Below are 358 nucleotides of genomic sequence, written 5' to 3'. Positions count from 1 at the left end.
TCGCCGACCCCCCCCACATCATGATTTCACCTCGCCGACCCCCCCCCACATCATGATTTCACCTCGCCGACCCCCCCACATCATGATTTCACCTCGCCGACCCCCCCACATCATGATTTCACCTCGCCGACCCCCCCCACATCATGATTTCACCTCGCCCCCCCCACATCATGATTTCACCTCGCCCCCCCCACATCATGATTTCACCTCGACCCCCCCACATCATGATTTCACCTCGACCCCCCCACATCATGATTTGACCTCGACCCCCCCACATCATGATTTGACCTCGCCCCCCACATCATGATTTGACCTCGCCCCCCCAGAGTCGCCAGTTGTCTTGGAACCATCAGATACC

Source organism: Salmo salar, chromosome ssa01, assembly GCF_905237065.1.
Source record: "Salmo salar chromosome ssa01, Ssal_v3.1, whole genome shotgun sequence".
NCBI classification, from domain to species: domain Eukaryota; kingdom Metazoa; phylum Chordata; class Actinopteri; order Salmoniformes; family Salmonidae; genus Salmo; species Salmo salar.
This window is presented reverse-complemented; position numbering follows the sequence as displayed.